The sequence below is a fragment of the Nycticebus coucang genome, chromosome 3, assembly GCF_027406575.1.
Source record: "Nycticebus coucang isolate mNycCou1 chromosome 3, mNycCou1.pri, whole genome shotgun sequence".
NCBI classification, from domain to species: domain Eukaryota; kingdom Metazoa; phylum Chordata; class Mammalia; order Primates; family Lorisidae; genus Nycticebus; species Nycticebus coucang.
Window position 1 is genome coordinate 100040343 of NC_069782.1, and position 26130 is coordinate 100066472.

The window sequence follows — 26130 nt, forward strand, 5'->3', positions numbered from 1 at the left end:
CAAACTTTTGCTCTTCGCAGATGATACGATTGTATATCTGGAAAACACCAGGGATTCTACTACAAAACTCTTAGAAGTGATCAAGGAATACAGCAGCATCTCAGGTTACGAAATCAACATTCATAAATCGGTAGCCTTTATATATACCAACAATAGTCAAGCTGAAAAAACACTTAAGGACTCTATTCCATTCACAGTAGTGCCAAAGAAGATGAAATATTTGGGAGTGTGTCTAACAAAGGACGTGAAAGATCTCTATAAAGAGTACTATGAAACTCTAAGAAAAGAAATAGCTGAAAATGTTAACAAATGGAAAAACGTACCATGCTCATGGCTAGGAAGAATCAACATTGTTAAAATGTCCATACTATCCAAAGCAATATATAATTTCATGCAATCCCTATTAAAGCTCCACTGTCATACTTTAAAGATCTTGAAAAAATATACTTTGTTTTATATGGATTCAGAAAAAACCTCGAATAGCCAAGACATTACTCAGAAATAAAAACAAAGCAGGAGGAATCATGCTACCATACCTCAGACTAATGTAAATCGATAGTGATCAAAACAGCATGGTACTGGCACAAAAAGAGATAGGAGTACAGAATAGAGAACTTAGAGATGAACCCAGCTACCTACTGTTATTTGATCTTTGACAAGCCAATTAAAAACATTCAATGGGGAAAAGATTCCCTATTTAACAAATGGTGCTGGGTGAACTGGTTGGCAACTCGTAGAAGACTGAAACTGGACCCACACCTTTCACCATTAACTAAGATAGACTCTCACTGGATTAAAGATTTAAACTTAAGACATGAAACTATAAAAATACTAGAAGAGAGTGCAGGGAAAACCCTTGAAGAAATTAGTCTGGGCGAGTATTTCATGAGGAGCACCCCCCGGGCAATTGAAGCATCTTCAAAAATTCACTACTGGGACCTGATCAAACTAAAAAGCTTCTGCACAGCCAAGAACACAGTAAGTAAAGCAAGCAGACAGCCCTCAGAATGGGAGAAGATATTTGCAGGTTATGTCTCCGACAAAGTTTTAATAACCAGAATCCACAGAGAATTCAAACATATAAGCAAGAAAAGAACAAGTGATCCCATTGCAGGCTGGGCAAGGGACTTGAAGAGAAACTTCTCTGATGAAGACATGCGCATGGCCTACAGACATGTGAAAAATGCTCATCATCCTTAATCATCAGAGAAATGCAAATCAAAACTACTTTGAGATACCATCTAACTCCAGTAAGATTAGCCCATATCACAAAATCCCAAGACCAGAGATGTTGGTGTGGATGTGGAGAAATGCTGGTGGGAAGGCAAATTAATACATTCCTTTTGGAAAGATGTTTGGAGAACACTTAGAGATCTAAAAATAGATATGCCATTCAATCCTATAATTCCTCTACTAGGCATATACCCAGAAGACCAAAAATCACATGATAACGAAGATATTTGTACCAGAATGTTTACTGCAGCCCAATTCATAATTGCTAAGTCATGGAAAAAACCCAAGTGCCCATCGATCCATGAATGGATTAATAAATTGTGGTATATGTACACCATGGAATATTATGCAGCCTTAAAGAAAGATGGAGACTTTACCTCTTTCATGTTTACATGGATGGAGCTGGAACATATTCTTCTTAGCAAAGTATCTCAAGAATGGAAGAAAAAGTATCCAATGTACTCAGCTCTACTATGAAACTAATTTATGGCTTTCATATGAAAGCTATAACCCATTTATAATCTAAGAATATGGGGAAGGGGAGAAAGAGGGGAAGGATGGGGGAGGATGGGCCGAGGGAGGGTGATTGGTGGGATTAAACCTACAGTGCATCTTACAAGGGTCCATGTGAAACTTAGTAATGTGGAATATAAATGTCTTAGCACAATAACTAAAAAATGCCAGGAAGGCTATTTCAACCATTGTGATGAAAATATGTCAAATGGTCCGTAAAACCGGTGTATGGTGCCCCATGATCGCATTAATGTACACAGCTATGATTTAATAATTAAATAAAAAAAAGACTTGCTAATCACAAAGGTTGCTGACATATTGCTTATAAACACATACTTTTTATATTCTAATTGCAACTAATACATGTTTTACTTTAGTCAAGTCAATTCATTGCAATAGCAGTTAATAGAAAGTGTGCCAAGAAAGTTCACATTAAAGTGTATGCTGGTCACGTGTGTGTGTGTGTTTTCTGGCATGTTTTAATGCTATTATAATCATTTATAAATATTTATTGAGTCCACCTAGAAAATTAAAGGCATGAAAATTACCTAAGTGATTTTATTTACTGGAAAGAAATGTATCTCTTGAAAAAGTGTGATTATGCTCATTTTATAGGGCTTTTGTTATTCTTGGATTCAGACTTCTCATGGCCCACAAGTAGATGAGTCATAGAAAGGGAACTCAGTATCTGTTATATGCCACATAGTTCTCAGTTACATGTAAATGTACCTGCACATTTTATCTTCTTTAAAATTGTTATCAGTTCTTTTCAAAATGGTTATTGTTTTCTTAAAAGTGGTTTGGTATCCAACGTCACTAATATCTCAGCTACAAAAAAAGTTTCTAGGTCTTAGCAATATGAAAGTTATATTAAATAAAAAAAGTTAACAATTTATAGAATACTATGTGCAGGAGGGATCTCATAAAGCAGACTTTTAGTATAATAGCATTTTTTGGACATACTTGATTTTCATTGTATGGAGTTCTCTTTATCAAAAGGGTTGATAAAGCCAAAGGGTTATTATTTTAGAATAATAGACCTTTTTGGATATGATGTTCAACCTTATATCTGTTACATTGATCATGTATTAACTGTCAACATAAATGAAAGATCCTATTAAATTATATTGAGGATGGTTTTTCTAGGATGACATTATGCTGAATATCTCATCAGGTTCTTTTTTACTCAAGGAATGTTTATTTTAAAATATTTAGTCAACAAATAAAAATTGTATATATTGAAGGAATACAAAGTGGTGATTTGATGTATCCATACAAGGTGTAATGATTAATGTAGTCAAATTAATTAGCATATCCATCACCACCTATAGTTACCATTTTGTGTATGTGTATGTGTGGTGAAGACACCTTAAATCTAGTCTTTTATCAAATTTCAAGTAAACAATACAGTATTGTTAAAAACTAAAATTTTGTGTGTTTAACCAACAGCTACTCATTTCTCTTAGCCCCTAGTCTCTGGAAACTACTCTTTCACTCTCTGCTTCTGTGAGTTTGACATTTTTAGATTCCATATATATGAGAGATCTTATAGTATTTGCCTTTCTGTGTCTGGCTTATTTCACACAGCATAATGTCCTTCAGGTTCATCCATATTGGCAAATGACTGAATAATATTCTATTTAATATTTAATTTAATTATATTTAATAATTTCTTTTTTATGACTGAATAATATTCTAATATATATGAAAATATGTGACCACATTTTCCTTATCCACTTTTCTGTTGATGGATACTTAAGTTGTTTCTATAACTTGGCTACTGTTCCAAAGAGTGTTTAATTTGAAAGAGTTTATATGATTTATTTTAAGTATATGATATAGTCTCTGATTACACTGGAAAACATTCTAAAAGGAGTTCATGATCTTTAAGTTCATATTTCCACCAGTTAAAGTTATTAATTTAGTAGCCTCATTAAAAGATTTTTGCTTTCTTCATTATTTATCTTCGTATTATAGTCCTTTGCTTTTAAGATTCCACAGAATTTACTTATCACCTCTGTATATGTAGTATAACTCAAAGTCAAAATTACATTTTAATTTTTAGAGTAATAGGTCATAGATACTACGATGTCACTCTAACTTTTGAATTCATTTATTTATAAATCTTTATTCTTCTCTTTTAAAGTTAAGAAAGTCTTCTCTACCAAATTTGATTTATCTTTAATCTATTTTTTTTTCTCTTGAGTATAGGTAAATCACTAGATCATTTTGCAGGGATGTTCAGCTTGGGATATATTTCAATCATTTGCTTTCATTTTCTCTGTGTGATTACTTATATAGTTGCAACCCTCTACAATAAATCACTCCAATGGATCAGAAATAATTTTTTTTCTTAGCAATTACATTTTTGTGATCGCAACTGTAGGCATCTGCACTTTCTCACGTTTAAGATCCAAGTTTGACAATGCAATGCAGAAAGTCTATTTATGCAGAATTGTACCTAAAAAATTTACATCTCTATGTTGTATACTCTCTGAAGGGGGAATAAACTGCTAAATCATGCTAAAGTCATTCCATAATGGAACTGTCTGTAATCTTATTTGCCACAAAAAAATACAATTTGCTGTATATCATATTTATGTTGAATGTTAGCTAAATGAAGTGATTTACTTAAAGACCCTTGAAATAAAAATAATAACAAATTCCTTATACTGTATTATGTTTTGTAAAGTTTTTTTGGGGGGACAAAAGGTCAAGTGTATTTTCTGATGTAAATATATCCTCTGTTTCCAAAAGGTAAATATAGAGTTAGAACAACAGTAATAAAAATTATCCCTCTGGCTTTAACCCCTAACTTTTGAAGTATTTCTTGGCCCTTTCCCCATTTTTGCCTCCCTAGTGTCTCCCACTTATTTCTGGGGATCCTCTTGGGGAGTTCTCTGGGAGTCTGTCTTGGGGACAGCTTTTATAAACTTTATACCCTATGATATTCATTGGGTCAAGTTTAAGAATATCTACCAAAACATTGTATCAGTCAGCATAAAGAAAGGTATGCTATATATAACTTTGATAAATATACTATGATAAATATAAACATATACTATGATAAATAGACAATCCCCAAATCTCAGGGGTTAATATGAATTTATTTCCTGCTCAAGCTATATATTCAGAGTGAGTTGGCTAGGGTCTCTGGTAAGTATAGGCATTGAGGGATCTAGGCTAATGGTAAACTTCATTTTAACATGTACTTTCACTGCCATTGCTGCAGGGGAAAGAGAAAATGGTGAATCATACAAGGGCTTCTACCATGTCCACCTGGATGTGACATATGTCAATTTTATTCACATTGTTTAGTCAAAGTAAGTTATGTGGTCAAAGCGGATATTGGATAAGCAATCCTGCACTGTGCCTGAGGAGAATGGGAATATTTGTGAATAGCCTCAGTAACTATTACATTCCCATTGCCTTATTTTTAGGGATTCCTTTTTTTAAGTCTTTATCTGTTACCATGTCACTTAGCTACCATGGCTGCAGCTAATATTTTTAGGGTGGGCAGCTGACTTAGTGACATACAATTATAGATTGACAAGAAGTCTGTGAGTTGCTCTGGTATGAAATTCTGTTTTTAGGGAATGATTATGAGTTGGTCCCATTACCATCCTCTTCAAAGCTCACCAAAAGAAATAGAGATATAATGGAGTAATAGTGATAAGGTGTTTTGAGTTTGTATTCACAAACTCTTGCTGTTCAGGGACAATAAAATCACCACTTACCAGGGTTTTAACAGATTTTTTCAGTTTCCAAACTATATTCTGTTCTCAGAATTATACTCTAGCCTCTGTGGGGCATCACTATTCCCAGTTCCCTTCAGCACCTGCCATGCAGGCCAGATGCTTACCTTTATGAAATCTGATTCCCCAACCTTGAATTCCCTCTGCAAATTCAAAGGAGGTTACTAGCAGCAGCAATCCAGGGTTCTTAAAATTGCCTTCACTTGCTTATGCTAGAGGGGGGATTTTTTTCTACAAGACCTCTTCTCTTTTCTGGATTTTAGAATCTCTGACATACGACTCAATTGTCTCCCAAACCAGTTTATCTGGCATGTTTTCCTGTTTTGTCTGGCTTCACCACATTGCTGGGAGGTGGTAAATGGCAGTGGTGCCCTCTCCACTATGAGACTGGAACTGGACATGCCAAGGTATCCATGTCCTAGGGGCTCCACAGCTGTGTCTGAGAGTAGGGCAAACTCCTTTGAAGGTTTGCTGAAAAATCAACTGACAAAAGGCAGGTTAATTGGAGAAAAGCCATACAAAATCTATTTTAATGTGCACAACATGAGAGAACTGTAGGAGAATGATTACCCACTAACTCAATGGGTACAGATGATTATATACCCTTTTTCATAGAGAAGAGGGAATGGGTAAATTTGGAAATTTGGGGGATAGTAAATAATTTTTGGAAGAGTTCAGTGGGCTTAGAAAACATACAATAGCCCAGGACAAAGTCTGTTAGGCCCACAGAGCAGAAAATGGTTTGTGACAAAAGTCTGTCCAGGTGTGTTGACAGACTTCAGCCTCTCTTCCCATGATGAGATGTAAAGTAAAGAATACTCAGGGAAGGGACTAGAAGTAATTGTATTTATTTATTTATTTATTTATTTTGTGAGTCCAGACTTTAGGCAGAGAAGGGAGTATCAGAGGAAAGCTTCTTCCAGAGTCTGCTGGTCTCTAAGGGCCTTTAATTTAAAATAATCAACAGGCAAGGGTGCTGTATTTTGAAGTGAAATTTCCTGGTCTCCTGCAGCTGCTTCTCAATCTTGCAGAAAGGTGCTGGACTCTTACAAACGAGGAGAGAATGCTTCTTTTCCCAATTCTGTGGTGTGTTCTGTCATATGGGTCCAGGAAGCAATGCTTGGTCTTAGAGCCACACAAAACTCTTATGAAAACAAACCCTTTCAGCTTCTTCCCGGCATTCTCCCCTCTCCTTGTTAGAGCCAAACCCAGTTCAAGTGACTGTACCGGGAACGGTTAATCCTAGCTGCTTCAAGCACCATGTTTTTCTTTCCTTCCTGGCTCTTATGAAGAAACTTTCTGCCACACACACTCTCAACAAAGTTTCTTTCTACTCTCTTTGAGCCAAATTAAAAGAAAAAAAATAGAAAACAAAAGAAAGAAATCAGATTTATTAATTTATGCAAATAGATGCTTGTATGCCAAAGGAGTGAATTTCTTGCCTTTCTGCAAACAGATCTGATTGCTTCCAGGAAGTGGCGAGAGGACATGGCTGTCCCCTTTGCCTTCTTGCCTCCTGGATATAATTTCCTGTGTTTCTTTCAGAAAATAATTTAAGTTTTGTTTATTTGTGGTTATTTTCTGTCATTCCTATGTAGATTTGTTTTGCATTATTTTTTCATTTTTAATTATTATGGCTATATAATAGATGTATATATTTACAGGGCCATTTTAAATAAGCATGATACTATTTATTTAAGCTTCCTTTTTTTTTTTTTGCTCAGAATCTAATCTATAATGTACATACCTTAGCTGCAGAAAAGTACAATTTTTAAAAAAAGATGTTGTAGCATACCAGTTATATTAGCACGGAACACAGAGAACTGACACCTTTCATGCTTTAAGGACAATTATTGCTTTGATGTTACTGGAATTCTTTATTCAAGTTTGTAGCATTCTGTCCAAATTGCATAAAGTGGTAGTTGGTAGCATACTCACCAAGTATTGCAAGAGAATAGTTTTAAGCATCTTGTTAGAATACTTTGGTTGTTTGCATGCTTCCAGTGTTTAGACTAAAAAAATGATATTGAAGTATATTTTGATTTACTTTAATTTAAATAAGTAATAGCCATATAGTTATTAATCAGACATCTTAGTATAATACTAGTTGACATTTTTGTAATGTTTACAGGTTACCAAACAATTTCAGTTATACTTTCTTTCTTTTTTTTTTAAGTTTTATTTTTTTTTTTTTTTTTTTTTTTTTTTTGTAGAGACAGAGTCTCACTGTACGGCCCTCAGTAGAGTGCCGTGGCGTTATATGGCTCACAGCAACCTCTAACTCTTGGGCTTACGCGATTCTCTTGCCTCAGCCTCCCGAGTAGCTGGGACTACAGGCACCCGCCACAACGCCCGGCTATTTTTTTGTTGCAATTTGGCCGGGGCTGGGTTTGAACCCGCCACCCTCGGCATATGGGGCCGGCGCCCTACTCACTGAGCCACAGGCGCCGCCCTTTTTTTAAGTTTTAATTGGTTTGTTTTTTATTTGTACTCACTTGTAAATTGGTAATTTTTAAAAAATTTTGGGTTACTATGAGGGTCCATATGATTAGGTTGCATTATTGGCATTTGTAAGGTAAAGGCCAAAGTCTGAGCTGTAATTGAGTCCTTCACCCAAGAAGCGTGCCATATATCCCTACACTGTACTCAGTAGGTGGGAACTTACTGAGCCCCCTCCTCTCCTTCCCCCTTCTTGAATTTAATTGTGTTTTTCTCTCATGTGCTCCTATAGTTGTTGATCTACTATTTTCAGATTAGTACTGAGTCCATGGGATGCTTGCTTTTTGATTCTTGAGATACTTTCCTTAGGAGAATGTTCTCCAGATCCATCCAGGTAAATACAAAAGATGCAAAGTCTCCATCTTTTTCATGGCTGTAGTATTCCATGGTATACATTTACTACAGTTTATTAATTCATTCACGTGTTGGCAAGCACTTGGGTTGTTTCCACATCTTTGCAATTGTGAACTGAGCTTCTATAAACATTTTAGTCAAATGACCTTATATGGGAAGGATTTTTTTTTCTTGCTTTCTTAGTTTTATTTCCAAATTTCTTTTTTCGTACCATTGCTGATTATTATTTTTTTTTAATTTTAGAATATGTTTTGGTTACATGAATAGCTTTTGAACAGTTTGAGTCAAGGTTAGAAGTGTGTCTATCATCTGGATAGTGTGCATTGTACCTGAGAGGTGTGAATTTATCCTTTCCCTTCTGCCCTTTCCTATCTGCTGGTTTTACATTGAATTGTACTACCATATGTGCATATGGGCGTTGATTGATTACTTCCAGTTTAGTAGGGAATACATGTGGTGTTAGTTTTTCCCTCTTTGCAATAATACTTGGATTAGAAGAATAGTCTCCAGTTCCATTCAGGTTGTTACAAAATATATTAGTTCACTATTTTATTTTTATGGCTGAGTAGTCCTCCATGATATACATACACTACATTTTATTAATCCACTCATGTATTGATGGGAACTTGGGTTGATTCCACATCTTTGCAATTGTGAATTGTGCTGCAATAAACATTTGAGTGCAGGTGTCTTTTTGATAAAATAACTTTTCTTTTGGATAAATACCCAGTAGTGGGATATCTGGGTCCTTTTAAATTCTTTGAGGTATCTCCATATGACTTTCCATAGAGGTTGTACTAGTTTGCTGCCCCACCAGCAGAGTATAAGAGTTCCTTTCTCTCTGCATCCATGCCAGCATTTGTTGTTGTGGGATTTTTTGATGAGAGCCATTCTCAATGGAGTTAGGTGATATCTCATTGTGATTTAGATTTGCATTTCACTGATTATTAGAGATGTTGAGTATTTTTTAATAGGTTAGTCTATAGGCCATTAGGCTATTTTTGAAAAATGCCTGAGAGGTGTGAATTTATCCTTTAATTGGTTTGGTTTTTATTTGTACTCATTTGTAAATTGGTAATTTAAAAAAATTTTGGGTTACTATGAGGGTCCACATGATTAGGTTTAAGATTAAGATTTGTTTATTTGTGGTTATTTTCTATGAAGCCAGTATCATGTGGTTTCTGTTGATGTCTTTTGCTCACTCTTTCATGTGGTTGTTTGACTTTTTCTTGCTGATTTGCTTGAGTTCTTTATAAATTCTACTTATCAGCCCTTTTTTGATGTATGGCATGTAAATATTCTCTCCTGTTCTGTAGGTTGCCTATTTACTCTACTGATCATTTCCCAGGGTATGCAGAAGCTTTTTATTTAATCAAATCCCATTTGTTAATTTTTTTTGTTGTTGTGTTTGCCTTTGGGGTCTTCTTCATAGTTTTTTTGCCTAAGCCAATGTCTATAAGAATTTTTCCAGAATTTTCTTCTAGAATTTTTATAGTTTCACACCTTAGGTTTAAGTCAATTATCCATCGCGAGTTAATTTTTGTGAGTGGTGAATGGTGAATAGCCTATTTCAGCCTGTTTCACATGTGGCTATCTAATTTTATCAGCACCAGTTATTGAATAGGGATTCTTTCCCCCAGTATATGGTACTGTCTGCTTTGTCAAAGATCAGATGGCAATATGAGGAGGGTTTTATATCTTGGTTTTCTGTTCTGATTCATTGGTGTATTTCTCTTTTTCTTTTTTTGTGCCAGTACCATGCTGTTTTGGTTACTATTACCCTTGTGGTATAAACTGAAGTCTGATAAATTGACAGCTCCTAATTTGTCCTTTTTATTAAAGGTCGCTTTGGCTATTTGGGTCTTTTTTGGTTCCATACAGAGCAAAAAATTATTTTTTCTAGATCTGTAAGAAATAACATAGGTATTTTAATGGGGATTGCATTGAATCTTTAGATCATTTTGGATAGTACAGACATTTTAACAATGTTGATTCTACCAATCATGAGCATTATATATTTTTCCATTGTTTACATCTTCTCCGATTTCCTTCCTCAGTGACTCATAGTTCTCCCTGTAAAAATCTTTTACCTCCTTGGTTAATTATATTCTTAGGTATTTTATTTTCTTTGTTGCTATAATTAAAGGTATTGAGTCTTTGATTTGATTCTCAGTTTGACTATTGTTGGTACATAGGAATGCTATTGTTTTGTAAATATTGATTCTATGACTTGAGATGCTGCTGAATTTATTTATCAGTTCCAGGAATCTCTTGGCAAATCTTTGGGATTTTCTAGATATAAGATCATATTGTCAGCAGTACTTTGACCTCTTCTTTGGGAGATGTTACAACTGACACCACAGAAGTATACATACCATCTTCGAATACTAGAGAAACCTCTATGCACATAAAGTGCAAAATGTTGAGGAAATGGACAAATTCTTGGAAACACGCAACTTCCCTAGGCTCAATCAGAGCTCCCAAACAGACCAAAATCAAGCAACAAAATTGGAGTAGCAATAAAAAAAGTCCCCCCAGATGAAGGTCTTGGACCAGATGGTTTAATAGCTGAATTTTGCCAGACCTACAAGTAGGAACTGGTACCAAAAGTACAGAAATTATTTCATAACATTGAGAAGGACAAAATCCTTGCCAACTTGTTCTATGAAGCCAGTATCATCTCGATACAGAAGCCATGAAAGGACACAATGACAACAAAACAACTACAGATCAATATTTCTTATGAATATAGACATAAAAATTCTCAATAAAATTATAGCAAAATGAGTTCAGAAGCACCTTAAAAAAATAATCTATCATGACCAAGTAGGCTTTATCTTAGGGATGCAAGGATTGTTCAGCACATGCAAATCTATAAATATGATTCACCACATAAACAGAAGAAAAGCAAAGACCATATAGTCATCTCAGTAGATGCAGAGAAAATATTTGACAAACTTCAGCACCCTTTTATGATAAGAACTTAGCAAAACAAGCAGAAATGGAACATACCTCAAAATTGTGAAGACATTATACAACATACCCACAGACAATGTTATACTGAATGGGGAAAAATTAAAAGCATTCCTTCTTAAATGTGGAATTAGACAAGGTTGCTCCTGCTACCACTTCTATTTAACATAGTGCTGAAGTCCTAGCTAGCGCAATCAGACAAGAGAAGGCAATCAAGGGAACCCTTGCTGCTTATTCTAATGATAGAATTTATGTAAGAACTAATTTTGAAGGTTCTAAGGAAATCTCAAAGACAAGTCTGCACACATCTAATGTTCTTGTGAAGTATTTATAAGCAAATATTGGAGTTTTGACTATCCCCTCAGTTACCCTTAAAAGTTAGTAATTTAAATGCCTTCTAAATACTTATAGGCTCAAGATTTAGTAAATATAAAGATGTTATTTTTATGGTAGGGTGAAGAATTAAACTTAATTCTGCCTTAATAACATTTTAAAGTTTAAGGTGATTCAGTAAATCTGAATTGATTCTGATGAAGTGAATTCTTCAGTTTGTGCATTCTTTTACTGCTAGCAAACTGTTCCCATGAGAAAATGGTTAGGCTGTAGCATTCCTTAAGAAAAAATAGTGGAGAAAAAGGAAGCCACTGTTTAAATTAAATAAGGATAAGAAAAACTAGTAGTAATTGATTAAAAATAGTGCAAGTCCAGTGGGAGCACCCAAGGATGTCCACACCCTGTGGCTTTGAGATTATCCGTGGGCAGGTGTTAGTCGCAACAATTGCTTCACCTCTTCTTAGCTTGCTTTCTAGACCTTTTGTACTATCAGACTTTGATTTTTTTTCTATGAACTTTAACTTTGCTGCCCTCTTGTTCTGGATTCTCTGATCATCCCTGATTGACTTTATTTCTGGTAGTATTTTATCTTTTAACTACAGTTTCTGTTTTCCTCCAGGTGTTCCGATTGATACCACAGGGATCCACTTCTAACTTAGCTTTGGGATATAACCTTATTTTATAAATTGATTGTACAGGCACTCAGGTGGTGTGGACTGATAATCTCATATGTATCTGTCCTTTCAGTAGAAAATGCTGGATTGATAGGAGCAATTGTAGTTTAGCTGGCTGAAAGCATGGGAGTCCATATTTCCTCATGTGTGGTCAGTTTCACTGGTTGAGGTATGACTGCCCTTTATAGAATCTGCTGGCTGTTTAGGACACTTAGTTTGTCTTAGAAGATCCTGTTGTGGCTCAAAAATTCCATGACTCTAGACCAGTGATTGCCACAGTTTCACTGTACAGGTCTAGATAGTAAATAGCTTCAGCTTTGATGATCAGAGGGTCTTTCTTGCAACCACACTGCTGCTGTTGTGTGAAAGCAGATGTAAACAATAAGTAAACAAATGGATGTGGCTGTGTTCCAATAAAACTTTATTATTTACAAAACTAGATGAGTGGCTAGATTTGGCCCTAGAGAGTTAATTTGCAGACCCCTGTTTTAGACAGGCCATTTTCTCACGGAGATATTCAGCACTAACTGATTGAGAAAAGATAAGAAATCAGCAATATCTCACATACAGTCAAGAGCCCTCTGTAAGAAAAATTGTGGTAGAGTGGTTTGTGGCTAAGTCCTATGATAGACAGAAAATGTGCCTTGCTTGGGGGGGAAAAGTGCTAAGTAGGCATTTCAGAAAATTCCTGTTGCTATTGAGATTGTGTTAGCCCAGTGGTTTTCAACCCTGTCTGCACATTAAAATCACCTGGGGAGCTTTTAAAAATCCTTATGCCCAGGCCTCACACAAAGCCAGTTAAATCAGAATAGGACTAGGAATTGTTATGAATTGTTATGAATCGTTAAGAATTGTTATGCTGGTCCTTATATCAGCCAGTAGTGAACATGGTTCTGCCTCTTGGTGCAAGGCCTGCCTCATTATGGTGCCTGTTCAGTGTCTTTTTAACCTTATTGTAGCTGAATTTGGATATATAGGAATGTATCTATATGTCTGTATAGATATATATGTTTTTGAAGTCATAGTAAAGTGGGGGATACAATATGCTAAGGGCAAATCACAAGACACTACAAAGAGTGATCCACAAACAAGGGGTTACGAGGGAAAGGAGTCACTCCAGGTCGAGGCTACTCAACATTTTCTGTTCTGAGCCTAATAGGTTGTTTGTGGTTGAACTCCACAAATGGGAGCTGATAGTGAACATTTAGTCAGAAGTGAGAACATAAATTGTCTTACAAACCATGGTAAAGAGTCTCAACTTATCTTATAGGCATTAGGTAGCCCTTGAAGGATTTTAAGCTGGCACAAGCATGACATATTTGCATTTTAAAGTAGGAGGGGACTGGTGTGGAGGCAATGAGGCCTCTCTGGAGAGTCTTTATAAAACACTAAGTGAAGGCTGGCCATGGTGGCTTATGTCTTTCCACAGTGCCCTTTTCTTGAGAAGATACATAATGGGCAGAAAGATGAGACGTGCTCAGTGCTATATCCTGCACCTGTGGTTAGCCTCGCCTCTTGCATCGAGTACTGGCAATCATCCATGTCTCGCGTGATCATTTATGCAGTTGCAACAGATCACTTTAAAAATTTGCGGAGCATGGTGATACATATCTGTAGTCTCAGCTACTTGAGAGGCTGAGGCAAGAGGATTTCTCAAGCGCAGGAGTTTGAGGTTATAGTGAGCCATGATTTTACCACTGCACTCCAGCCTTGGTGATAGAGTAAGGCTCTGCCATGCAAACAAACAAACAAAAAACTTCAACAAAGGCCAGAAATGTTACCAGACGCAGAGGGTCTAGCCACTACCTGTCACTGTCAGCCCCATGCAGAGACAGCGATTAGGTCCAACTAGCTTTATTACCAGAAGGTCAGCTATTCTGGAGAATAGCCAGAGTAGTCTCTCAACTCTTGTTCTGCCTCAATTACTAACAATTCTAACAATTTTTGTAATGAAATATAAGAAAAAAATTTAGAAAATTTTAACTTTATCTGATAGGAAGTAACATCAAAGTAGCCTTCATTCTAACAATGCAAAATGTTTAAACAACAGAAAGGTAATTTTCACTTTAACGAGATATCTAAGAGAATCATTAAAGAAAACATCTTATCATCAACATAACCTTTACTCTACCAATATCACAACACCTACTGTCCATGTGGGACTACTTCTTTTAGTCTCCTAAGGTAAATATCCTCACAATCATGGAGAAACCTTAACTGGATAGCCAGTGGAAAGGGATGTGGAGGGGAGAATGTGAATTTGACAGACTATGTTCGCTGTACTGCTTCAGCTTAGCTTCTCAGACTGTAGGCCGCTTTTCAGGCTTTAGAAGCATTGCATACACTTTTCATAAAGACAGATTGGTAGATGGGGTTGAGATTGATGCCCTGGCTCTGTGTTACGAATGAAAAGCACTTGGAGAAGACAGCGATCCCAGATGATGTCTGGGTTTCTGCCTCAGTTAGAGGTGTTGGCCCGGGAGGTAAGAAGCTCAGATGGAAGAGAGGCAGTTGGTGGAGGAATGCTTCCGCTTTGGGCATGCTGTGTTTGAATTGTGTATTGCTTATTGAATCAAGTTAAATATTAACTCTTTCCTTAGCTTTTAAAACTTTTCTCATTTAACCTGTAACCTACTTCCTGGCTTTATTTCTCACCAGTTTCCTGTTTTTACCCCAGAGTCTGCCAAGTTTGACTCTCTACTACTTTCAGAAAACAAACAAAGCAGCCAGAGTAGTCTCTCAACCCTTGTTCTGCCTCAATTACTAACAATTCTAGCAAACAAACAAAAAACTTGTCTCTAGTCCTTTGCACATGGTTTTCCTCCCCAGGCTAACCCTTCTGCTATATCTCCTGGTAGAAAGCCAACTGTCCGTAAGGGCGCTTTTTGTAAGTCCTACTTAATCACTGTGAGTATTCATAATCCCTGCATCACTCTTTCTGTACTCATGTAAGTGGAAACAGCTATCGTTCTGTGTTTCATATTGGAGCTAGTTGTGTATTTCTTTTATTACATACTGACACTTACTCATCTTCATTTCCTGAATGCCTCAGGTATTGTTTTTTTTTTTTTATTAAATCATAACTGTATACATTGATATGATCATGGGGCATCATACACTCGCTTCATAGACCATTTGACACATTTTTATCACAGTGGTTAACATAGCCTTTCCGGCATTATCTCAGTTACTGTGCCAAAACCTTTACATTCTACGTCTACCAAGTTTCGCAAATACCCCTGTAAGATGCACCACAGGTGTGATCCCACCGATCCCCCTCCCTCTACCCAGCCCCCCCTTTCCCACTTCCCCCTATTGTTAAGTTGTAACTGGGTTATAGCTTTCATGTGAGAGCTCCAAATTAGTTTCATAGTAGGGCTGAGTACATTGGGTACTTTTTCTTCCGTTCTTGAGATACTTTACTAAGTAAATGGAATACTATGCAGCCTTAAAGAAAGATGGAGACTTTACCTCTTTCATGTTTACATGGATGGAGCTGGAACATATTCTTCTCAGGTATTGTTTTGAACACAACAAGTGTTTATTGGCTTGAGAGGAACCAAGCTGGTTTTGGGGCTGTTGAATGTTATTCTAGAGGTAGGCATTTGCCAGGTTCCTAATCCTTCGATCTTTTTTAGTACTTTTGGAAATGTTACCTTTGGTAGGAAGTAAGGAACAATTGAAATTATCAAGAACTTAAAGAAGAGACACCCCTTCTCCCCAAGATTGGATAATGGCTTTTACTTTGAAAGACCACAGATTTTATTTATGTAGACACAGGTTTTTTTTTTTTTTAACTTTCTAATTTCTTTTAGAACTCTGCTGAAGTTTTAGCTAATTAACATAGCTTAAATGTCTTATATTTTATTTCATACATTAAAATTAACTCCAGGGAGCAAAAGTACCCTTGAAGGCTCTTGTGAGCTATTGAAGAAAGGTTAAAATTCAAAGTATTTTAGCTAATAAACAAGAAATAGCTGTTAACATGGACTTTCTATATTACAATGATAGAATAAAAAAAAACAGGAGTTAGATTGGGAAGGAACATGGCTATAGAATATAAATGTATTTGTCAAGTTGGCATTAAAGAAGACTGTCCACAAAGCTAGTGTGTCAGATGCTAAAGCAATTGTTGCACTGATGGAATAAATGAAAGTAAATCACAACCTCACGCTATGTTCTTCCATGTTTCCATTGTGTGCTGGGGGGACTTTATGATGGGACTTCAAAAAGTTTGTGGAAAATAGAATTAAAAAAATGTATAAACTTTATCTCTCAACATGGTTAAATAAAAAGAAATTAACAAAGTTTATAATTTGGAAAGGTGAGCTTTATGTGTCATAAATGGTGGCAGCCTGTTGGGTGGCCATTCCACCATGTTGGGAAGCTGAACCCTTGTTCAGAAGACAGGCACGTGTGCTTCAAAGAAAAGACAAAAGGGAACAGGATTTTATATTGAGTGGAGGGGTCAAACATACATATGCAACAAGCTATAGGAGAAGTAATGAATATTTATGAAGGTGAATCATATGTATGTAATTATGCTTTATCTCTCCTACCCATCATGGCTGGGAACTCAGTTTTAAGGTGTGTCTGGGTCCCCTTGGCTGAGAAGGGTCCCTTTAGTTAGCAAAGAGCTTAGGATTTTATTTTCAGTTCACATCAGTCTCTGTCAAGTTCAAGATTACTTTTGTAACTGATAATGCTAGCCATTTAGTCCATCTCTAGAGAAATGAGGGTCTGGGGAATTTAACCACATCAATGCAGTAATTTTTACATTATTAACCGAAGAAAATGGATGCCATTGACAGAATTTTTAAGATTAGGAAACAAAAAGAGGTCGGAAGGACTATAAGGTGGATGCCTGATGTTTTCCTATTACAACTCTTGCAAAATTGCCCTCATTTGATGAGAGGAATAGCAGGACTGTGATGGAGAAGGACTCTTTGATGACGTTTTTCTGGGCCTTTTGCTGCTAAGGCTTTGGCTAACTTTCTCAAAACACTCTTGTTATCAGACAAAGAGTGTCTGGCCACTGTCATTGTCCAGCCAATATGCAGAGACAGGGATTAGATCCAACTAGCTTTACTATCAGAAGGCAAGCAATTCTGGAGAACAGTGAGAGTAGTCTCTCAACTCTGATCTGCCTCAGTTACAATTCTAATAGTTTTTGTACTATTTCTATTATTATTATTTTGTTGTTGTTGTTGCAGTTTTTGGCCAGGGCCAGGTTTGAACCCACCACCTCTGGCATGTGGGGCTGGCGTCCTACTCCTACAATTAGGCGCCGCCCTACAATTCTAATAGTTTTCATAATGGGAATACAAGGAAACAAATGTAGAAAACTTTAATTTTATCTGAGTGGAAGTAACATCAAAGTAGCCTTCATTCTAACAATGTAAAAATGGAAAAACCCAGCTGGGTGCCATGGCAAGCGTCTGTAATCCCGGCGGATTCAGAGGCTGAGGCAGCAGGATGCCCACAGCTAGAGTCTGAGGTTGCAGTGAGCTACGATGCCATTGCCCTCTGCTCAGGGCAATGGGTAGAACTGTATCTCTACAAAAACAAAAACAAAAACAAAACTACAAAAATGTTTAAACAACAGAAAGGTAATTTTCATTTACCAAATGTCTAAGAGAAAACTTCATATCATCAAGCAACCTTTACTCTACCAATATCACAATACCTGTTGTCTATGTGAGACTACTTCCTCAAGTCTCCTGATGTAAACATCCTCACAATCATGGAGATACCTTAACTAGATCAAGGGGAAGGGTGTGGGGGAGAATGTGACTCTGCAGACTAGGCTCACTGTACTGCTTCAGCTTAGCTTCTCAGACTTCATTTGGTAGGCTGCTTTTCTGGCTGCAGTCTCACAATAAGCAGATATTATTGTTCTTCGGTCATCCAGAAAGTCAATAAGCAAAATGCCTTGAGCATCCTCCCCAAACTGTTGCCATGACTTTTTCTCTTGATCAGTCCACTTGGGTGTTTTGTTTTTTTTTTTCATATCACCATCTGCAATTATCTGTGTTTTAACTGGACAACTTCCATCTATTGGTAGCTATTGCTTTAACTGTACTTTGTTTTCAGGGTCTTACTGGTAAAATCACGTTTCATCTCCTATTACAATTCTTTGATGAAATGCTTTGGGGTTCCTGATCCCACTTTTTTTTGTCTCAAGATTTTTATTCTTATTATGCATATTTTTATTTTATTTTATTTTTTATTTATTTTTTAAATTATTTTTTAATAAGTCACAACTTTGTACATTTATGCCTATGGGGTTCAGTGTACTGCTTTGATATACAATGGGAAATGCTTATAGTGGACTATGTAACTTGTAACACATCCATCACAATTATATTCATTTCTTAATAGTTTTGAAATGTATCATTGCATTATGCACATTAGGTTAGGTCCCCCCAAATGCCCTCCCTCCCCCCGTTTGCCCCCTTCTCTTCTACTTTCTGGCATATAGTTATGTTTTGCCATTCATATGAATGTATAGGTGATTATATATTGATTTCATAGTAGTATTGAGTACATCAGATACTTGTTTTCCCATTCTTGAGATACTTTCCTAAGAAGAATATGTTCCAGTTCCATCCAGGTAAACATATAGATGTGAAATCTACATCCTTTTTAATGGCTGCATAATATTCCATGGTGTACATGTACCACAATTTGTTAATCCATTCATGGGTCGATGGGCACTTGGGCTGTTTCCATGTCTTGGCTATTATGAATTGAGCTGCAATAAACATTCTGGTACAAATGTCTTTGTTGTAAAATAATTTTTGATCATCTGGGTATATACCTAGTAGAGGAGTTGCAGGATCAAATGGTAGGTCTGCTTTTAATTCCTTGAGTGTTCTCCAAACTTCTTTCCAAAAAGATTGTATTAGTTTGCTTTCCCACCAGCAGTGTAGAAGCGTTCCCTTCTCTCCACATCCATGCTAATATCTGTAGTTTTGGGATTTTGTGATGTGGGCTGATCTTACAGGAGTTAGATGAGATCTCAAAGTGGTTTTGATTTGCATTTCTCTGATGATTAAAGATGATGAGCATTTTTTTATGTTTGTAGGCCATGCACCTGTCTTCATCAGAGAAGTTTCTGTTCAAGTCTCTTGCACACAAAGAAATGGGATTATTTGTTCTTTTCTTATTGATTATTGTTTAGTTTGAGTTCTCTGTAGATTCTAGTTATCAGACCTTTGTTGGAAGCATAACCTGCAAAAAAATCTGCTCCCATTCTGAAGGGTGTCTCTTTGCTTTACTTACTATGCTCTTGGCTGTGCAAAAGCATTTTGGTTTAATCAGATCCCAGTAATGTATTTTTGGTGTTGCTTCAATTCCCTGGGGAGTCCTCTTCATAAAATATTCTCCCAGGCCAATTTCTTCAAGTGTTTTCCCTGCACTCTCTTCTAGTATTTTTATAGTTTCATGTCTTAAATTTAAATCTTTTATCCAGTGAGAATCAATTTTTGTTAATGGTGAAAGGTGGGGGTCCAGTTTCAGTATTCTACAGGTTTCCAGCCAGTTCATCCAGCACCATTTGTTAAATAGGGAGTCTTTCCCCCACTGAATATTTTTGATAGGCTTGTTGAAGATCAAATGGTGATAAGTAGCAGGGTTCATCTATTGGTTCTCCATTCTGTTCCATAAATCTACCTCTCTGTTTTTGTGCCAGTGCCATGCTGTTTTGATCACTGTAGATTTATGGTATAGCCTGAAGTTTGGTAACATGATACCTCATGCTTTATTCTTATTTCTGAGTAATGTATTTGCTAATTGAGGTTTCTTTTTTTTTCTGATTCCATATAAAACAAAGTACTATTTTTTCAAGTTCTTTAAAGTATAACAATGGTGCTTTAATAGGGATTGCATTAAATCTGTAGATTGCTTAGGGTAGTATAGTATGAACATTTTAACAATGTTGATTCTTCCTAGCCATGAGCATGGTATGTTTTTCCATTTGTTAACATCTTCAGCTATTTCTTTTCTCAGAATTTCATAGTTCTCTTTATAGAGATCTTTCACGTCCTCTGTTGGGTAAATTCCCAGATATTTCATCTTCTTTGGCACTACTGTAAATAGAGTCAAGGACTCTATTTTCAGCTGGACTATTGTTGGCATATATAACAGCTACTGATTTGTAAGTATTGATTTTGTATCCTGAGATGCTGCTGTATTCCCTGATCACTTCTAAGAGTTTTGAAGTTGAGTCTCTGGGATTTTCCAGGTATAGGATCATATCATCAGTGAGGAGTGAGAGTTTGATCTCCTCTGACCCTATTTGGATACACTTGATTGCTTTCTCTTGCCTGATTGTGATGGCTAAGACTTCCATTACTATGTTGAATAGCAGTGGAGACAGTGGGCATCCTTGCCTCATTCCTGATTTGGGTGGAAATGTTTTCAGTTTTACATCATTCAATATGATATTGTCTGTGGGTTTGCTGTAGATGGCTTCTATCAGTTTTAGAAATGTCCCTTCTATGCCTATTTTCTTAAAGTATTCTGATCATGAAAGGATGCTGGATATTATCAAAGGCTTTCTCTGCATCAATTGAGGGAATCATATGGTTGTTTAAAAAATTTTATTGATGTGATGTATTATATGTATAGATTCGTGTATGTTGAACCAACCCTATAACCCTGGAATAAAACCAACTTGATCATGTTGTATACTTTTTTTGTATCCTTTTCTTTCTTTGGATCCTTTCCTGGTTTGGGTATCAGGGTGATATTTGCTTTATAGAATGTGTTGGGAAATATTCCTTCTTTTTCTATGCTTTGGAAAATGTTGTATAATATAGGTACTAGTTCCTCTTGAAAGGTTTGATAGAATTCGGATGTGAAGCCCTCTGGTCCTGGACTTTTCTTTTTGGGGAGATTTCGTATTGTTGATGCTATTTCAGTGATTGATATAGGTCTATTCAAGATTTCTAATTCTTTCTGGTTGAGTCTAGGAAGGTGGAGTGCTTCTAGATATTGGTCCATTTCCTTCAGATTTTCATACTTCCTGGAATAGAGACTTTTGTAGTAATCATTGAGGATTTTTTTAATTTTTGAGGTGTCTATTGTTATTTCTCCTTTATCATTTCCTATAGACGATATTAGAGATTTTACTTTTCTGTTTCTGGTTAGGTTGGCCACAGGTTTATCAATTTTGTTAATCTTTTCAAAAACCCAACTTTTTGTTCATTGATCTTCTGAATGATTCTTTTGTTTTCAATTTCATTTAATTCTGCCCTAATTTTGGTTATTTCTTTTCTTTGGCTGGGTTTGGGGTTGCAATGTTCTTCCTTTTCCAGTTGCTTGAGATGATCCATTAAATTGTTGGCTTCTTCTCTTTCTGTTTTCTTGATGAAGGCTTCCAATGCTATAAATTTCCCTCTTAGGACTGCCTTTGCAGTATCCCACAGGTTTTGATAATTTGCTTCTTCATTATCATTTTGTTCCAAAAATTTGGTGATTTCCTTCTTTTTTTTTTTTTATTGCAGTTTTTGGCTGCAGCTGGGTTTGAACCCACCACCTCCAGTATATTGGGCTGGCACCCTACTCCTTTGAGCCACAGGCGCTGCCTGGTGATTTCCTTCTTAATTTGGTCTTTGACTCAGCTATCATTCAGCCTAAGATTAGTTTCCATGACTTTGTTATAGAGTGTGAAGATTCCTGTTGCTTTCATTCTGTGGTGGTCAGGGAAGATACAAGGAATAATTTCTATTCTTTTAAATTTCCTGAGGTTAGACTTGTGTCCTAGAACATGATCTATTTTGGAGAATGATTCATGGGCTGATGAGAAGAATGTATATTCAGTTTTATTAGGATGAAATGTTCTGTAGAGGCCTGTAAAGTCCATTGTTCTAAGGGTCAGGTTTAAGCCTAATATTTCTTTGTTTAGTTTCTTCTTGGAGGATGTATCCAAAATTGTCAAAGTGGTGTTAAAATCTCCAACTGTTATAGTGCAGGAAGATACCAAGTTGTTCATATCCATTAGGGTCTGCTTTATGAATTGAGGAGCATACTGGTAGGGTGTGTATAAATGTTAATAATCAAAATCTCTTCATGTTGGGTGTTTCCCTTGACAAATATGTAATGACCTTCCTTATCTTTCTTTATTTTCGTTGGTTTTAAGCCAATTGTATCTGCTACTAAAATTGCAACCCCTGCTTTTTTCTGGTTTCCATTTGCCTATATTATACAACTCCATCTCTTCATCCTAAGTCTATTTTTATCCTTTAAAGTGAGATTCTTGTATACAGCAGATATCTGGTCTGAGTTTATGTATCCAGTCAGCCAGCCTGTGCCTCTGTTCCTAGGCTCTGTTGGAGTCAGGGCACCACACCCTGCCCGTAGGTCTCAGTTCTCACCTGGTAAGCCTGTGCTCACCGCTCCACTGGAGGCAGGGGACCATGCCCTTGCCCTCAGGTCTTGGTTCACACCCAGCAAGCCTCTGCTTGAGGGTTCTGTTGGAGTCAGGGGACCATGCCCTTGTCCTCAGGTCTCAGTCCACACCTGGTAAACCTCTGCTCTCAGGCCAGCAGGGGCTGGAGACCAGCCCTACCTGCTGAACTCAGTCCACATGGGGCAATCACCTTCGCACTGTGGGTGCCATCAGAGCTGGGGGTTCTGCACCCTGTCCCCCCAAACACAGCCCAAACTGAGGAGCAATACTACCACTGGCCGGGCATAGTCATAACCAGGGGACTGCTCCTCCTCCCACCAAGTGTCTCCTTCTTTCCCGTTAGTCATATATTCTGTCCTGATGGTTGGTGGTTCACACTATGCCCAGATCTCTCAGGAAAAGACCAAACACTCTGTGCTCTGCATGGGGCAGAACTTCAGATTGCCATGGAAAGGGGGTGGTGGTGGGGAGGTGGAATGGGAGTTTGGACTTGTGGGGGGGAAAAATAACTTCAATTTTATGCCTGGGAGGATGGAGTCTAGGTTCATAAGTGGGACCTCCCTGGAGAAAGAGATCTGGTGCTTACCTCTCTCCAGCAAGGTAAAATGAGAGGTCTTTTGTTCCCTGCTCACTTTTGTTCCTTGTGGCAGGCCTCCTGCTTGGGGGAGGGGTCTCCTATCCTCTAGTGGATAGGCTTTGTAGCTGTAATTTGTTTTCTTGAATGCTCTTCCTTGGAGTTACAGCTTACTGAACTTCTTTCTTGGCTCAGCTCCTCACCTTTTGCTTCATAGAGTCCGATTCCATCTAGTTTTTCTCCCTCTGGTCAGGAGCCTCTGCTGAGGGTTGCTACCAATTGGCCATCTTTCCAGAATCCAATCTGATCCCACTTGTTTAAGATTTCTGTTGAAAGTTCTGCTTTTGTCTGAAGCTGATCTGGGCACCATTTCCACACATGTCAAATAGAAAGTTTGTTCAACTTTAATTTTTCAGTGAGAATAGTGTAAGTTAAACCATTTGAGGTATTTATGATGTTGGCTGTTGTTTTTGCTGTTGTCAGTCCTCTTCAATTAGGACATGAACAAGATGAATTTTTTCTTCAACAATTTATGTGGAGGGCAGCACCTGTGGCCCAGTGAGTAGGGTGCTGGCCCTATATACTGAGGGTGATGGATTTGAAACTGGCCCTGGCCAAACTGCAACAAAAAATAGCCGGGTGTTGTGTGGGCACCTGTAGTCCCAGCTACTTGGGAGACTGAGGCAAGAGAATTGCCTAAGTCCAAGAGCCGGAGGTTGCTGTGAGCTGTGACACCATGGCTACTAAGGGTGAAAAAAAAAATTATGTGGATGATCTGTTACTGCAGACTTCATTTTCAATATCATCTCATCCCTTCTTAAGATAAGTTATCTATTTATAAATCTACTAATTTCTTTGGGGCAGTGCCCCCTTATACTTTTTGTAAACCATCAATGACTTTGCCATTTTTCCATCCAATCTTCAATTTTAGCAGAATTCATGTTTTGATAGGGGCTTTTTTCAAACTGATGTCTTATCCTATTTTTTGCCTCAGACTAGATTTTGTTCAGATATGCTAAGAGAAGTTAGTACAAATTTATTTAGTGCAAGAAATTGAAATCCATGCATAGTTTTTTCATTATATACATTTTCCATGAACTTTTTGATGATCTCTCATATATGACAGTTGATGGCTTAGTTCACTAAGACTATCAATTTAATGTTTAATTGTACCTTCAGAGAATCTAGAGTAGCACACCTGAATAAAGCAAGATTATATAAAAACTTTTTTTTACTCTAAATTTTACCATGCAGTATTTAAACTATGCCTGGCTTTGTAGAATTTTAAATGTGAAGAATTAATTAATAAAGTGGAAATTTCTTTTTTTTTCATATTACTGGAAGCCTGTAATTTAGGACCATTTCAATGGGGAACTTTTTTTCTGTATCTATGATAAAGGTGTGTCTCTATAGTCAGGCACAGATTTATAGACTAAGGAAAAGTGGGCAATCTGATCTTTCTAATGCTGTAAGCCTGGAGATTTTCCATGTGAGAGGGAACCCTAAAGTCTGAGAAATAGGGGAAGAGGAGGGTTGTGTATCAGTAACAAAAAGTAATGTTAACAAGACATGGGCATGGACCCTATGAATCATCTGTGCTGCAAGTTACAATTAAAGTTTTTATGTTCTTTGTGAAAAGATAACTGATTTTATACTAAGAAAGAGAATGAGGATACAGAAATTATTTTACAGAACAACTCGAAAGCTAATTTTACTGGTTGCTTGTATTCCTTCAAGAAATGGGAGACCTTTTCAAATAGGATATGCATACTTTCCTCCTTCCCCTTGATGAGAATCATCTCTTTAAGTGAATCACAGTCATAAAGAAGAGTAAGTTATATCTCTTAGGTGAGTTGGGGTGAAAAAAAAGTTCAGCTTTCTTTTTTCCCCACAGGATTGCCAACCCTTATTTACTTTCTGAAATAAAATGAATCATTGAAAACATCACTTGACTTTAATTTAATCATTATTAAATAACTATATTGGGAATTTTAAATGAAAACATAGTTATGAACAACTCATGAAAGTGAATAACTTGCAAGTTGGAATTTGTTTTTTTTTTTGATGGAAGCACAGTTTTCTTATACAATGTTCTTTTCACATTTCTTCTCTGGCATTTATTATAAGGAACAAAGCATTTCTGGAATGCTCGTTTTAATTTCAAAGCCCATGCTATTCTATGGAAAACATTTGGTTCATGGAGGATCTGAACAATAGAGGAGGAATGTGCAGTGGGAAGCATCATGAATTGTGGCACTTAAAATACATTCTGAAGGAATATTGTAGACAATGGTACTTATTCTTTATTTTTAACAAAGGTTTTAAACAAGGTGTTATGATTTGTCTTAATCTGGACAAATATATATTTTAATTCTCAATATACAAATTAGACTGACAGTAGTGAGATATTTGCCTTTTGTGAAAAACCATATAATAAATTTGGCTTATTGTTATCCTTATATAATCCACAATGAAGACACACGAGTCTATTTAGCTGCTTGTAAAACATAGAATGCACTTTTTCAACTGCCTTCATTACATTTAGATTGGGGTGGTGGTGCCCAAGAGCAAGAAAAGCTTAGGCTAAGTCAGAACACCTTTGGTGAGGATTCCCATAACCAATTTTCTGCATCTGTGTAGGGAATGAACTAAAGAATACACATCAAATGCCAAACCATATGTGTCATGTTAGGCATTTTATTTTTATTTTATTTTTTTATTAAACCATAGCTGTGTACATCAATATGATCATGGGGCACCATACACTTGGTTCATAGAGCATTTGACACATTTTCATCACATTAGTTG

At 36.7% G+C, this 26130-nt stretch overlaps 1 protein-coding gene across 1 annotated transcript in view; it reads left to right on the forward strand.

The window, feature by feature from the left end:
- CTNNA3 (catenin alpha 3) overlaps positions 1 to 26130 on the forward strand; it is a 1739301-nt gene that overhangs the window by 50487 nt on the left and 1662684 nt on the right. The window lies entirely within an intron of this gene.